Consider the following 16,854-nt stretch of genomic DNA (forward strand, 5'->3'; position numbering starts at 1 on the left):
ATTGCACTTCTATGTACAAATCTGCTAGCTCGGAGCATCTACAATCGGAGTCCCAAAGCCGCCCCAAATGCCCGGACTGAAAAATGCCACCCAATCAGTCTACCCATAGCCGGCCCAAACGCTTGGACTGACTGGCGCTCCCCGTATCCAGCCCAAATCTGCGGCGGGTAAGGCGACTCCCCGACATGCCCAGACACGTCCGCCATGTCGGAACCGATCGACTCTGGCCCACCCGACCCACATAAAATGAACCCTATCCGCACTTCGGCCGAAACCCTGGCCGCATTCCACTCCACTCCCCTCGCCTCCCATACTACAAGCTCCTCTCCGGCCAGCTCCGGTGTTCTCCATGGCGGCGCTGGATCCGACTCCAACATATCTGGATCAAAGGACTAGGAGCTCATCCCTTGCAGCCCTCTGGAGCATATGGCCGCCCGCGCTACTCTCCGACGCTCCCAGGAGGAGTGCGCCCTCCCACTGTTTTCCGCGAGCCGAGGGGAATTGTTGCCCAACTGGCGGTCGGATCAAGGGCCCGCGAATCTCGCAGTGCGTCACCGACAGCTATCACGACGAACGCTTGGCGCAACCCTGCCATGTCACTGGAACCTTTTAGGTGGCACCTAGTCCCCGCGGCGTGGGGCGCCTAAACAGAGGCCATTTTGCGCCTCCATGACCAACTGCGGACCTGAAAAGGAGGTGCGGTGTGGCCGCCGCGCGAGGCTTTGGGCGTGGCTTCAAGCGGAGGCGGCTACCATCCTCGCGGTGCAGGCGGCCACGGCAGCTCGCGACGCGGAGGAGGCTTCAACAGCCCGTGAGGCGGCGTTGAAGGAACCCCTATGTGCGCACATAGCCGAGAAGCGGTGGAGGAGGGCGGTCAAGGTACCAAAGCCGGGCGGTCCGCGCCATGGCTGGACTGCCTCCCATGTAGGACAAAGAGGAGGACGGTGACGGATCGGACAACTCCAACAGTGAGCAGATCCGCCTCGATCCCTCCTGCGTCTTGGACCGCTAGTGCCGCAAGGACGACGGGAAAGGGAAAGGTAAGGGCACATCAGGTCATCGTTTGGTTTGCAATTTGTAGAGCATGTCAAATTTTGTAGTCCGATAACATGCGTTTAGGTGCGTACGACGTTGCACGAGCTACTATGGATCTAAGTATTCGGTTTAGATGCATCCCGATTGTGTAGAAGCAATTTTGTGTCATTGACCAAAATTTGGTACTTGCGGTGGTTGTAGATGCTACTAACATGACCTCCACGTGCAACAACCTTGATGCTACTAATAACATGGCCAGCACGCGTGGGATCTAAAGCTAGACTTGTCACTTCCTGGCTTGTTAGTGTTATGCAAAGACCGTTCCTTCCGTACGTCTCATGTGAGTTTATATATACACGTTGAAGCCACACACGAAATCGCTGGCCCCGACACGAGGTCCACCGTCACTACGCACGTGCCCTGCTGCGTTGGCCCGCTAACTGTATGTATTATTCGTACTAAGATATATTAGGTCTGCGACCACTATTTCTTGCATTCAACCAGACGAAAGAGATGTCTTCAGAAATGTCCCTCGCGTTGCTAGCCACTATGGTGAGGTCCAGGACGTGATATCTAGGCGCGGCGAGACGCACTTGAAGCGAGTCAAGCCGGGTTTTCTCCATTTTCTTTGTATTCATTTTTTTTTCTTCTTCAGGGGTTTTCATTTGTTTTTTTTTTCATTTAGCTTTTGCTTTGATTTATTGTGTTTCTTTTTCATTTTTTTCATTCTACATTCTTATACATATGTTCAACATTTTTCAAATATTTTTTAAAGAGTGTTTTTTCCTATATATATAGTATATTAAAGCATAAACAAAATTAAAATAAAAGCAATAAACAAAAACAAAAAACATGAAAATAAAACAAAACAGAAAATAGGCTGGTGTTTCCCGTGCGGGTGGGCCGGCCGAACCAGAGGCTCCCTTCAGCAAGGGGTTAAGAGCATCTCCAGCCGGCCCCCCAGAAAACCCTCCAAGCACGTTTTCACCAGATGAAGCAAAAATCGGCGCCGGCAGCCCCAACCCAAACCCAAGAACCTGGGGGGGGGGGGGGGGCTAATTTCGCCATTTTGCAGGCGCTGCCCCACCTGCAGTGACATATCTCCTCTCTCCCCCACCTTTACGTCTCTCTCTCTTCCCACCTTTTCGTCTCTCTCTCTCCCCACCTTTTCCTCCTCCCATCGTCGCGCGTGCCTCCTCTCCAGCTCGCCCTGTCGGCCGTCGCCGCGCGTGCCACCTCTCCAGCTCGCCCTGTCGGCCGCCGCGGCGCGTGCCTCCTCTCCAGCTCGCCCTGTCGGCCGCCGTGGCGCGTCCAGTCCTCGTCGACGCCGCCGTTCCCGACCTCCACGGACGGCATCCCCGGCCACCGGCGTCGAGGGAGGAAGCGGTCGCGCAGGCGAGGTCCTGCCTTGCCACGGCATCGACGACTCGCCGGGCTCCCTCGCGCATCGTCGCCACGCCTCCTCGCCGCCCGCACAGCTGGACGAACGGGCCGCGAACTGGGCGAGGAGCTGCCGGAGGCTGACGACGAGGAGACGCTCGCAAGGACCACCCGCGCTGCCCCTCGCCCTGGCTGGCGTGGTGGTGGTGTTGTCGACAAAGCCGCCTCTACCTGCCCGAGCGCACGTGTCGAGGACGACACCCCGTGGCCGAACGCACGTTGCGTTCCCGTCGTCGGCACCGGGACGGAGCAGGACGAGAACCTCCGCCGCCCTCCTCCAACGCCGGTGCCCGCGACTTCCCGGTCGGCTGCGGGCGTGGCCGTCGGCGCCGAGGCGGACGTGCAGCGAGACGAGCTGCAGGGCGCGCGCGTGCGCGGCGAGCAGGCGGGCGGGTGCGACACGACCGTGGGTGGGACGACGACGGCTCGCGAAGCTGTCCGACTCGCGGTGCAGGGCCACGCGGGGGCACGCCAAGTACCCCGACGCAGGGCGCAGGGCGCGTGCATCGCGCTGGAGGACGCCATCGTCCTCGCGCGGTGCCTCAGCGACGCCGTCGTCGGGAAGGAGCGGTAGACGGTGTAGGACGCCATGGTGATCTTTCCATTGGCGCGGGCGGTCAAGAAGGGCGCGGCCGTGGCCTGGACGGCGCGGCGGAGGCGCGGTGCGGGCGGGACGGGGGGTGCAACGGATGGAGAATATTTCGATCCCACTGCAAAATTATCGCCGGCGCAACCCTAGGAGGCTGAAAAAATGTCTCCTGAGAAGGCGCAACGGCTGGAGATGCTCTAAGCGAGACATCGGGGTTACAGTCCCAGGCCGGCCCGTTTTTACGCGTTCGCTCCCACGCTGGCTCGATTGGTTCGCCCTACCATTTTCTTCAGTTTGTTTTCCTTTGGTTTTTCATTGGTTTTCCTTTTGCTTTTTTTGGTCTTCTTTCCTTTTTCGCTTTTCTTTTAGTTTCTTTGTTTCTTCTTGCTTTTATTCAGCTTTCCTTCTGCTTCTTTTTTGTTTTTTTGTTGAGAGACTTGGTTTTCTCTTTTGTTTCTCTGCTGTTTTTTTTCAACAGAAGGAATCTGTTTCTTCGCCTTTCTATTTCTTTTCTGGTTTTTGTGTTTTGCTTTTTTTTCCCGGTTTCCTTGGTTTCTTAGTTTTTTTGCTTTGCTTTGTTGTTTTATCGGTTTCTTTTTGAACTCATGTCTCCTTTTTGTCGGTATATAATGTACATCTTTAGAGCACACATAAACCATTTTTCTGATACATGTTAGGAATGTTTCAAAAACATAAACTACATTTAAAAGAATACATACTTTGTATGTTCTATTCTAATACACGGTAACATTTTTCAAAAATATTTGTATACTTTCAAATATGATTAACAGTTTTTTAGATTTACACAAACATTTGCTACCAAAAAATATTTTCATCCAAATAATTAACATTTTCCCATACAAATGATTAACATGCTCTACTTTTCTTTGTTTCACTTTTCTGTATTTTGTGTGTGCATGAAACACATTTTTCATCACATGATTAACTTTTTTCACATAAATGAATCATTTTATGTACAAATGTTTTTGAACATGATTACATTTTTTTATTTCAAAAACATTGTGTTACAATGTATAAACATTTTTCTTGCACATGATTGACATTTTTCATTAAAACTTATTAACATGTACATTTTTTCTGTGGATGAAAAACAATTTTGGTACACATGATTACCATTTTTTGCACACATGAATCATTCTCCATACAGTTGTTTTTGAACATGATTAACATTTATTTTTATTTGCACAATTTTTTTATAATGTATAAACATTTTTGTACGCATGATTAACATTTTCCGTACAATTGATTAACATGTTCCACTTTTCTTTATTTCACTTTTGTACATTTTCGTGTCCATGAAAAGCATTTTCCGTACACATGATTAAAAATTTTCATACACTTGATTAAGATGTTCTACTTTTGTTTCACATTTATACATTTTCATGTGCATCGAAAACAATTTTCATTCCACCTTAGAATAATATTTGTTTGTTTAAGTTTCTGTTTCTGTTTTTCTGTTTTAATATATGTCTTTTTTATTGATGCTTTGTTGATTCGTGGTCATTGGATTTTCTCATCTATTTGTAAATGTGACAATGGCCTGATCTTGCAGTCATCTGACACTACTTAATTTGTATTAAGAACTCAAATTGGAATAACTTTTTTGTAATTAGTCTAACTAAATCATGATTAGTATTTTAAAAAAAAATTGAAGCACAAGATATTCGTTTGTTTGATCCTTGACGAAATGATAAAGTTACACTACTTTATGCCTGTCCTTGCATAATGTGGAAGAATGCAAGTTCTATGAAATCCATGTTTTTGACCTAATTTATTTTAATTTTTTATTCTGTTTCTTCTTTTAGGGTAATACCAATGACCTTAATTTATTATATAATAGAATAACAATTTTTTATTTATGTTTATTGTTGCTTAGTTGATGTTTTTCACCATTAGACTTTCTTTCATAGGCTCTGAGTCACCTTTGAAAGGGCGTAACTGTCTTATCGAAACAAGCGAGAAATAACTCTTGTTTTTTTGTTGCTTAGTAGATTTTTTGGCCGTTGAACATTTTCATATATACATGCATGTGGCAATGGTTTGATGCTGCTATCGTGTGGTACTGCTTAATTATATGTAACTTCAAATAAAGTTAATTTTTGCAATTAATCTACTTAAATCAAAATTATTATGGAAACAAATATGATGAACCACAAGATAAGTTTTTAGCTTAATCCTTCATGACATGATAAATAAATAAATAAAATCAGGGGATCTTACGTTATTGCCTTTTCTACTGGCATATTGGATCTAGAGCCCATCATTTTGGTTGCCGATGCAACAACCTAGCCTTCTTTCTGTTTGAGACTTTGATCGGCCGGGTTATTGAAAATTTGTTAGGACAACAATATATTCAGTCACATTTTTCTCTTCTAGATCTAGGTTTTGCGATTGTCCTTTCTTCATTTCTGGACTGAAATTTGTCTTCCTTTTTTTAGTCTTTGTTCATTTCCAGCTTGTTCAGTTCACTAATTTGAATGCACATTTTTGTTGAGATGTCTATGATGTTTTAATTTTCATGGAATACTTTGATGTGCAACGAGTTTTGTTTAACTAGGTTGTTCTATTGATCTCAATTCCACACCTTAAAGCCCATGGTATAAGAATATTTTCGAAATCTGATATGACCAAATTTATTGTGGGATTCTATTAAAACAACATAACAGTTGCTAAAAATAATAAAGCCTAGAACCGTCGTTTCATTTCCCTCTTTTCTTCTCCCTTTTTTTGCGAAGAATAGATTTGTTACAAAAGTTCAGTGTATATGTGTGCAAGCGAAATATACTTGTCAAAGAAGAATTATATACATGGTGATGGTTATAGTGTGATTTACATCTATAGTGTGTGTATGTGCATGCAGAACGAGTTCTAGACACTGAACTGGATAATGCATAGTACACTAGTACAAAACAGGGCTTTCGTCACAGGGCAATATTCACATTAGTCCCGGTTCAGTCACGAACCGGGACTAATGTGAGCATTGGTCCCGGTTCGTGCGGCTAAGGCATTAGTCCCGGTTCACCTGGGCCCTTTAGTCCCGGTTGGTGCCACGAACCGGGACTAAAGGGTGCGATGCCCATTAGTACCGGTTGGTGGCACCAACCGGGACTAAAGGTTAGTCCTTTAGTCCCGGTTGGTGCCACCAACCGGTACTAATGGGCTTTGAGGCATTAGTACCGGTTCATGGCACGAACCGGTACTAAAGGGCCCATCAAACTCTACCCCCCCCCCCCCCCCCGACCGCCTTTTCAGTTTTAGAAAAAACAAAAGAAAATGATGTAAATGTCAAAAAAATAAAATAAAATAAGTTTCCCATGTGATATGTGGTCTAGTTGTTGGGAAAATTAACAAATATGAATTTCGACTTTATTTGCAAAATCTCTCTGGAATTTCTTAAAATGGGCATAACTTTTGCATACGAACTCGGATGAAAAAGTTTTTTATATGAAAAATCATCTACTCGAAAAGTTACATCCGAATTTAACTGGGGGAACCCCGTTAAACATTTTCAAAATCCTCAAAAACCTAACAGAAAAAAAGATACGAGGCTTTTAAGATCTGGAGAGGCAAAAAAATTCAAAAAAATTCAAATTGTGGTCAAACATTGGTCAAACTAATTATTCTAGAATATTAGTGTTACTAAATAATTATTTCAGTTTTTTTGAATTTTGGTCAAATCTGGTCAAACTGTGGTCAAACAGTGGTCAAACAGTGGTCAAACTAATTATTCCAGAAATATTAGTGTTACTAAATAATTATTGTTTTTTAAAACAATAGTTTCAAACTCAAACAGTGAAATGTGTCACTTCATGGTCAAGCTAAATTCCTGAGGGTTAATAGAATTGACATCTTACTATTGTCAGGAAAACAACAAGTGCAGACTTGGAAACGAGGGAGAATAGAACCCGGAAGTTAAGCGTGCTTAGGCTGGAGTAGTGAGAGGATGGGTGACCGTCCGGGAAGTTAGATGATTTGGAATGATGAGGGGTGATTAGAGATTAGAGGATAAATTGAGCAGTGATGAGGGGTGGTGATTAGAGATTAGAGGTTAAAATAATTCAGAAATTTGAAAATCAAAAAAAAATTCGCAAAAAAAAAATTTCGAAAAAAAAATCATAGAATTTCCTTTAGTCTAAAGGGGGGAGGCATTAGTAACGACCCTTTAGTCCCGGTTCAAAAACCGGGACTAAAGGCCATTACCAACCGGGACAAAAGCCCCCTTTTCTACTAGTGGTACTAGTGTTCATTAGTAGTATATGCTGCTGCACTGGAGCCATGCATAGTGTATCAGTAGAATCAAAAGAAACTCTGAATCAAACCAACAATGCTAGTTTCAGTCTTTGGATGCAAATCCAACGGCCAGGGGAAAAAGTGACTGAAACCAGAAGAAAAATTCAGCACCTGTCACATAGGTGCTCGGATCCCCAACTAGTTTGATCGAAACGTTGATCGACTGGTACTTGAGGTACGCACACGAGGGCCAGCCTGCCCGAGGTAACACATGGGGATCGATCTTCTGAAAGGCTCGTGTCGAGCCTTGTTTGCTTTATTGAGCAACTCACGGTCTGGTGTTTACAAGGGGATATGTGACTATATATGTACTTACTATACAGTAGCTAAAGCCAGCATCGTCCTACTATTTCCTTTTGGTAAAGCCTGAATTGACGGTAATAGAAAATATTCTTCCGGCCAATGCTTTCTGCAAAGCACACTGACCTAAATACCTCTGCCAGCCCGGCCTCAAGTTAAGCACATGGTAGTTTAATTAAGTACATTCGCATCTCGTGCTTAACCTAGCGGATAAGGCAAGTAACACCGTCCTTTAAACATGCATTTGTACAAGAATTCAGAAGCGCAAATCAAACAAGTTACTCCACTTGGTTGCATTGCATCATGTCGTGGGTGGTGGACATGGAGAAGAAGCTCGAGGACATTGAGCTGCCGGTGAAGGCGGAGAAATGGCCCAAGCACAGCATCTTCCGCGTCCCATTGCGCTTCAAGATCGATGGCAGGTATGGACGCCACATCACCCGCATGCACCGTACGTACGTCGTCGCTGCTCTCTTTTTTACCGGCATATTAATGGCAGGGCCAACAGCCTGTACAAGCCGCAAACAGTGTCTCTCGGCCCATTCCACCACCACGACCGACGAGGAGCTGAGGAGCACAAGCTGAGGGCCGTCCGCCATCTCCTTGGCCGTGACAGCTGCAAGACCACCCTTGGCTTATTGGCCAACAGTCGCTGCCGCTGAGGAGGTGGCCGACGAGCTGCAGGACGCCTACATGGACCTGGGCGACGAGTGGCGGGGTGAGGAGAATAATATGGGCAAGTTCCTCAAGATGATGATCACGGACGGCTGCTTCCTACTTGAGGTGATGAGGGGCGCCGCCACCATAGGGAAGAAGGACTCCATTCCCATCGGGGACTACGCGCACGGCGACCCCATCTTCAGCAGACATGGCATTCAGCACATCAAGCCGTTCGTCCAGCGCGACATGCTCCTGGTCGAGAACCAGCTACCCCTCAGGCTGCTCGAGAAGATCGTCGCCGCGGAGACCGGCACATTTCCGGTATACGTATAGTATCATTGTGACACTGTAGATTTCATAGAGACACGTCGTACGTTTATCAATATCAATGATGATACATGCATGCAGAGGGCGGCTTGGATAAACTCCATGGCGCTCAAGTTCCTGGAAAGGGAAGATGGCTTCGCCGACAAGCTGGGACTCCACCCTCTCGACATCTATCGGACGAGCCGGCTAAAAAAAAAGTCTCAGACAAAATACAGAGGCATAGATGACGCCGTTGATCGTCCGCAGAGAGTGGTGCCCCGATCCGCGTGGAAGCTATCGGAGGCGGCTTTCGGCAATCTCTGTCCGTGTTTGCATGTGTGTGTGTGTGATCCTGTGAGTAGTTGCACTTTCGGCAACAACAAATGGGAATGCGGGCGCGAGCCATTGGTGCAAATGGTGGTGAAGGAGGTGTACCTGATTTTCGAAAATGCTCCGCACATGACAGTGCAGGTATGAATTCTGGACGATGCCTACTTTGAACGGTGCTGATTTGTGAAATGATTCAATCTAATGAATGTTTTGATCCGTCGTTCAAAAATCAGGTGAAAAGCTATCGTTCGTATAGCACTGCTCGGCACTTTTTTATGTAGATAATGCTTAAGGGCCCACCGCCCATGGGAAGCCCTCGACCAGCTGATGCACGGGATGGCTACAGCATCTAGAACCACAATGTAAAAATCTGACCTCCTCTATTTCCAACCTACTCGACCAGCAGATGCATTTTAGTTTTACTACTCTTTTATTCCACCACCAAACCATAAGATCCTCATCCTCACCATTCGATTTTGGGTGCCCCTCTTTATGTCACTCCAGCTGGCTACGCTGTTGTTGTTTACTGCTGCCAGCAGATTTTCATTTTGCTGAATGTGAGGGAATAGCGAAAAGGATACATCTCAGTTTTCATATTCTACTATTCTTACAAATGTTTTGATGGGAGTCTTCAAAGGAAAGATTCAGTTCATCTCTATTTCCTCCATGGTTCTAGTCTTTGGATTATCTGTCAACATTTGAGAAAGCAGGTGCTACAAGATTTACATTCCGTGTAAAGCAATCAGAGGTAAGTTCATATACTGATAGCCGTATTGCACTTACTCGAAATTTCAGCACCGTCCTGTTAGATGATACGGTTTAAACTTATTGTAATCTCAACTGTCTCCTATCTCTATTTCCTCTCGTAACTATCTCGTTCTCTCTTCTCTGTACTAGCTGTATCCTAGCGATCAGCCTTGCCTTGTACGCCACGAGCAGGGGCTTTTCCTATCGCACATAAATATACACCACGCGGCTCCTTACGAGGAGTAGGAACGCTTTCATCAAATCTTTCCCAATCTAGCCACCGAAAACCTCTCCATCGCCATGGCTTCCTCGACTACGGTCGTCCTCAACCTTGGTCCTCCACCAGCCGAGAAGTTGACAAAGGAGAACTATCTCCTATGGAAAGCCCAAGCGATGCCCGGCCTGCGAGGAGCGTAGGTCACAGGGCTCCTAGATGGAACCGACGCCGCGCCCCCAGCCACGGTGGAGCAGCAGCAGTCGGACAAGACCATGGCTACGGTGCCAAACCCACTGTATGCGCCATGGCTGCAGAAGGATCAACAAGTTCTCAGCCATCTGCTGAATTCTCTTTCAAAAGAGATCCTTGCTCAGGTTATTAGTAAGGAAAATACTTATGATCTATGGACTGCAATTACCACAATCTTTGCATCGCAGTCACAGTCTCGCATCACAAATCTGCGGATCGCCATCACCACCACAAAGAAGGGCACGATGTCGAGCTCCGCCTTCATCGCCAAGATGAAGAATCTCGGGGATGAACTTGCAGCAGCAGGGCGTCCTGTTTCAGACCCCGAGATGGTGGACTATGTACTCGCAGGTCTCGATCGCGACTACGATCCCGTGGTGGCTGCCATCGGCGCTGTCAAGACGACCATCACAGTTGACGAGCTCTTTGCCCAAATTTCCGCCTTTGACCAAAGGGTGGAGATGTTGGGTGATGGAACAGAAGGCGCCGGCTTCAACTCTTCAGCGAATTTGGCATACAGGGGTCGTGGGCGCAGCAACAGAGGCCGTGGCCGAGGCAACAGGGGGTGTGGCAGAGGAAGGCGTCCTCCCACTCCTTCTGGTTCCGGCACCAACAGTGGCAGAAGCTATCGAGGACGTCCACAACAGCAGCAACGTCAACAACCAACTCGGGATTACCCCGAGTGCCAAATCTGTTACAAGTTTCATGCAGGAGGTGCTCGTGCATGTTGGGATCGCTATGAGGACGATGATTATGAGGAAAAAGAAGCAAATGCTGTCACCAACAGCTATGGCATCGACACCAATTGGTATGCGGATACCGGAGCAACAAATCATATCATGGGAGAGTTGGACAAGCTAACCATCAGGGACAAGTACCATGGACCGGATCAAATTCACACCGCAAGCGGTTCTGGTATGAAAATTACTCATGTTGGTCGTTCAGTTGTCAAAACTCCCATGAAAAATTTGCATCTAAATAGGGTTCTTTATGTTCCTGAAACTTCAAAAAATCTTGTCTCTGTTCATAGGTTTACTCTTGATAATCGTGTTCTCATTGAAATTTATCCTTACTTCTTTTTGGTTAAGGACTTGGACACGAGGAGAATCCTTCTTAGGGGCAAGTGTGTGGGAGGTCTCCACCCACTTATATCATCATCGTCGTCGTCATCGTCAAATAAGCAAGCTTTTGTCGCCATCAAGCCGTCTTCTGCAAAGTGGCATACTCGATTAGGTCATCCTTCATCAGTTATTGTTAAACTAGTTCTTAGCAAAAATAAGCTTCCCCATGAGTCTAGCATTGAGTCAGTTTGTGATCCATGTCAGCAAGCTAAAAGTCATCAGCTACCATATCCTATTTCTACCAGTATCTCTACTGCACCCTTACAACTTGTATTCTCAGATGTTTGGGGGCCAGCTCCTGTTTCAGTTGGTAGACACTTATATTATGTAAGTTTTATTGATGACTATAGCAAATTTACTTGGATCTATCTTCTTAAGAAACAATCTGAAGTGTTTCAAGTTTTCAAGAATTTTCAAAATCTTGTTGAAAGACAATTAAACACTAAGATCATTGCCATGCAAACTGACTGGGGTGGTGAATACAAGAAACTCAATTCTTTCTTTCAGCAACTTGGCATCTCGCATCATGTTTCATGTCCTCATACTCACCAACAGAATGGTTCTGCAGAAAGAAAACATCGCCATGTTGTTGAGGTAGGGCTAGCCCTACTAGCTAATGCATCCATGCCGCTCAAATTTTGGGATGAAGCATTCTTGACCGCTACATATCTCATAAACTTGCTCCCAAGTAAAGTCATCAAGTTTGAAACACCCATCACACGACTTTATGGCATTACTCCAGATTACAAATCTCTCCGTGTGTTTGGTTGTGCATGCTGGCCCAACCTTAGACCCTACAATACACGCAAACTTGCTTTCCGTTCAAAGCAATGTGCTTTTCTTGGGTATAGCCCAATTCACAAGGGAGTCAAATGTCTAGACATCTCTACTGGTAGGGTCTACATCTCTCGTGATGTCGTATTTGATGAGTCTGTTTTTCCCTTTGCATCTCTTCATCCTAATGCCGGAGCTCTTCTTAGGAAAGAAATCCTTCTTCTTCCATCCATTCTACGAGATTTTGATCATGGGGGCGACAATTGTACTGACCAAAATGATAATTCTACCAGTGCCGGTACTGTTTCTTTACCTATGCAGGATCATGGAGAAAACGCAGAGGAAAACGGTGCACAAAATGATGAAAATTTAGCTGAAAACGGTGCTATATTTCATGAGGAGGAAGAAGATGTGGGCGCTGGACACGAGGAGGATCCGATGTCACCTGGAACTCCTGTGCGTCAGGATTCCTCGGATCGTGCGAGGGGATCCGCTCAGGGAGGCGCACTGGTCAGGCGCCGGTTCATCCAGCGAACGAGCGCCACATCATCAGCTGCGGGGCTGGCTCCGGGTCCCATGCGCGGGCATGCGCAAGCGACAAAACCCGGTTTTCTACGCTCCACACGCCACATGCAGGCGCATACAGAGGAGGGCGCTGGATCTTCTGCGGCAACCAGCGCTGAAGCGGCGGCAAGTTTGGCCACACCACAGGCTACCAGCTTCGGATCTGGATTCGATGTGCAAAGCGGGTCAGATTCTTCCTCAGGATCTTCTATGGTCAGATCTTCCACACCAACTCCTGTGCAGCAGAATATACGTCCTGTTCAACCACAACCAGCTGTCGTTTCACGTGTTACAACCCGGCTACAGAGAGGTATAAGAAACCCAAAAATTCGAACTGATGGTACTATACAGTATGGCATGTTGTGTATTGCAGGAGAACCAACAAATTTAGAGATTGCACTTGGAGATCCAAAGTGGAAAAATGCAATGGATGAAGAATACTCTGCACTCATGAGGAACAAGACTTGGCATCTTGTACCAGAACAGAGAGGTAAAAATATCATTGACTGTAAGTGGGTTTACAGGATCAAGAAGAAGGCAGACGGCTCAATTGATAGATATAAAGCACGTTTAGTTGCAAAAGGTTTTAAACAACGTTATGGTCTAGATTATGAAGATACTTCTAGTTCTATTGTTAAAGCTGCAACTATCAGACTTGTGCTAGCTATTGCTGTGTCCAGAGGATGGAGTTTGAGGCAGCTAGATGTTCAGAATGCGTTTTTGCATGGTATTCTGGAAGAGGAGGTTTACATGAGACAACCACCTGGGTATGAGAATAAGAAAACACCCCACTATGTTTGCAAGCTTGACAAAGCTCTTTATGGTCTGAAACAAGCACCAAGGGCGTGGTACTCAAGATTGAGCTCTCAGTTGAGGCACCTTGGTTTTGTTGCATCCAAGGCTGATACCTCACTTTTTATTTATAACAAGGCAACCATAGTTATATTTGTGTTGATATATGTTGATGATATTATTGTTGCAAGTTCTTCACAAAGTGCCATTAATGCTCTTCTATGTGATCTGAGTTCAGAATTTGCTCTCAAGGATCTTGGTGATCTACACTTCTTCCTATGTATTGAAGTTAAGAAGATTCAAGATGGCATAGTACTTAATCAGGAAAAATATGCTACTGAACTTCTAACTCGGATGGGGATGAAGGATTGTAAGCCATCACCCACACCATTATCTTCTTCAGAGAAACTTTCAGCATTTGAAGGTGAACCCCTTAAGGAAGAAGAAAGCACAAGATACAGGAGTACTGTGGGAGCTTTGCAATATTTGGCATTGACAAGACCAGATATATCCTTTGCTGTTAACAAGGTTTGTCAGTATTTACATGCACCTACTACTGCACACTGGACATCTGTTAAAAGGATTGTGAGATACATAAAGTATACTGTAAGTTTGGGTCTTCAGTTTAGACACTCCAGTTCTACTCTTGTTAGTGCTTTTTCTGATGCTGACTGGGCAGGATGTAGTGATGACAGAAAATCAACTGGAGGTTTTGCAGTATTATTTGGATCTAATCTCATTTCCTGGAGTGCCAGAAAACAGGCTACAGTATCAAGGTCAAGTACAGAAGCTGAGTACAAATCTTTAGCAAATGCTACTGCTGAAATTATTTGGTTGGAGTCATTACTTCATGAGTTAGGAATTAAACAACATCGTGCATCTTGCTTATTTGGGAGCAACCTATCTTTCTACTAATCCAGTCTTTCATGGAAGAACCAAATATATTAAAATTGATTTTCACTTTGTGAGAGAAAGAGTTGTAGAGAAGAAGCTCGACATACGGTTTATTCCTTTCAAGGATCAAGTGGCAGACGGTTTCACTAAAGCTTTGCCAGTCAAGCCATTTGAAGAATTCAAGAGAAATTTGAATGTAGGATAGTTGAGATTAAGGGAGGGTGTTAGATGATACGGTTTAAACCTATTGTAATCTCAACTGTCTCCTATCTCTATTCCCTCTCGTAACTATCTCGTTCTCTCTTTTCTGTACGAGCTGTATCCTAGCGATCAGCCTTGCCTTGTACGCCACGAACAGGGGCTTTTTCTGTCGCACATAAATATACACCACGCGGCTCCTTACGAGGAGTAGGAACGCTTCCATCAAATCTTACACGTCCTTTTAGATGTTGGTGTTGAACATGTGTACATGTACGTAGGTCTGAGTTTTGTATGTCGCACCTGTAGTGTCTGTCTCTCTCTGTATGTACATGTATCTTAGGAGACAAGACACCGGTCGCATCCCTTGTATATATATATATATATATATATATATATATATATATATATATATATATATATATATATATATATATATATATATATATATATATATATATATATATATGCACGATCAATGAGATATCCATACACCACATCATTCTTTACATGGTATATATTGCAAATCGACCCTCTCCCGCTTTTGCCTAACCTAGCCGCCGCCGCCATCTGCAGCCGCCGCCGCCCCACACCGCCGCTGCTCCCCTCTTCCCCATGCATGCCTCCCCTCCCTGCCGCGCCCTTCCTCCCCCGCCGCACCGCCCTCCCGCCGCGCGGCTCTCCCTGCCGCGCCGCACCCTTCCCCAACCCTAGCCACCATGTCGTCCAACACCTCATCCATCTTCAACCCCTTCGCCCGGCCGGACCCTGCTGAAATCCGCGACATCAACATCCACGAACGCGTCCCGTCGTCCTTGATGCCACCGACTCCATGTACTTCGCGTGGAAGACATACTTTTCGCTGCTCTTCCGCGAGAACAACCTCGTGGATCACGTTGACGGCACCGTCGACTCCCGTGCCATGGTAGACGACTCCGAGTGGACCGCGATCGACGCCACGCTCATCCGGTGGTTCTTTACCACCATCTCCAAGGACCTGTTTCACACGGTCGTGAGCGATGGCGATGACGCCCGCGCCATGTGGGTCAAGCTCAACGGCCTCTTCATCGACAACAAGCTTCAACGCCGCGTTTTTTTGCAGCAGGAATTTTTTGACTGTCACCAGGATGAACAGTCCATCGATGACTACTGTCGCCGCCTGAAGACGTTGGCGGATGAACTCCGTGACATCGGCGCCAAGGTTGATGACGACCTCGTCCTCAGCACGCTCACCGCCGGCCTCAACGAGGACTTTGACAACGCTGCCTCCAACCTCACCTTGATGCCGGAGCCCTCCTTCCCCAAGTTTGTGGCGTACTTGCGGTTGGAGGAGCGCCAGATGAAGGGGGTCAAGAAGCGCGTGCAACATCATGCCCTCGCCGCCGGCACCTCCCGTGGCGCCCCACCATCGGCCGCCCCGCCCGCGCCGCGCCATCAGCCGCCGGCCCCGCGCCCCCGGGATTTTTTTCCCTACCACCCGCACCTCCCGCTGCCCCCCAGCAGCAGTCGCCGGGTGGTGGGCACCGCGGAAACCGCCGCGGGGGCGGTCGCAAGCAGCAGCAACAGGCGCATGGGGGGGGGGCCTCGTCAGCAGCAGCAGCAGGCCACCCCACCGTGGACTTACGGCACCAACCCGTGGACGGGCGTCGTCCACGCGTACTCGATGTTGGTCCCTCGGGCTCCCGCTCCGTGCATCCTTGGGCCTCGTCCGGTGATCCACCAGGCGCTCTTCACAGCACAGAACGCCGCCCCCTACAGCGGCTACGGCGCCGCGCCCGCCTATGGCCTACGGAGGGTTTTACCCTCCCCAGATGCCGCCGCCGTGGGACCCGACCCCCCTCGCCGCTCTGCACTCGGCTCCGTCACCGAGTAACTACGGTGGCGGAGGTGACTGGTACATGGACTCGGCGCCACCACTCACATGACTGCTCATCCCGGTAACCTCACTTCCTCCACTCCCGTCCATACTCCCACTCGAATCACCGTTGGTAACGGTTCCTCTCTACCCATTACACATGTCGGTCATATGTCGTTCCCTTCCACTTCTACTCCCATTAATATGTCTAATGTACTCGTCTCTCCCGACTTAGTTACCAACCTTGTCTCTGTTCGTCGCCTTGCTCGTGAGAATCCTATTATTGTTGAATCTGACGATATTGGCTTTTTTGTGAAGGACGCCGGTACACGGATGGTACTCCACCGATGTGACAGCCCGGACGAACTTTACCCGGTGCATCCTTCCGGCACCACCACCACCCGTCCAGCCTCCCTCGCCGCTAGTGTCGATCTTTGGCATGCCCGCCTCGGTCATCCCAACTCCACAGTTT

The sequence above is a fragment of the Aegilops tauschii genome, chromosome 2 (assembly GCF_002575655.3).
Source record: "Aegilops tauschii subsp. strangulata cultivar AL8/78 chromosome 2, Aet v6.0, whole genome shotgun sequence".
Classification (NCBI taxonomy): Eukaryota; Viridiplantae; Streptophyta; class Magnoliopsida; order Poales; family Poaceae; genus Aegilops; species Aegilops tauschii.